The sequence below is a fragment of the Conger conger genome, chromosome 15 (assembly GCF_963514075.1).
Source record: "Conger conger chromosome 15, fConCon1.1, whole genome shotgun sequence".
NCBI classification, from domain to species: domain Eukaryota; kingdom Metazoa; phylum Chordata; class Actinopteri; order Anguilliformes; family Congridae; genus Conger; species Conger conger.
The window spans coordinates 4,057,078-4,057,387 of record NC_083774.1 but is presented as its reverse complement, the minus strand read 5'-3'; positions in this window follow the sequence as shown (position 1 = coordinate 4,057,387).

The window sequence follows — 310 nt, the reverse complement described above, 5'->3', positions numbered from 1 at the left end:
GGGTTTAACAACTTTATTAGACTCATTGCTGCAAATGGACTGGAATTTAAAAAGGTTTGGGAGGGGAAGGGGTTGGGGTGGTACTGGAAGGGTGGCGGGTGGGGCGGGGGGTGGGGGGGGTTACACAAATGAATGATCTATTCTGTTGTACAGACTGAATATGTTTCTTACGTAAAAAAATAATAATAATAATAATGTCTAGTTGTGACACTATGTTTAGCTGTAGGGCAAAGTTGGAGAAGGCTCCTATTGTTACTTTTTCCCATTTTTGCTTCCAGTATTTTTTTGTTATTTAATAATTTATGCAGTG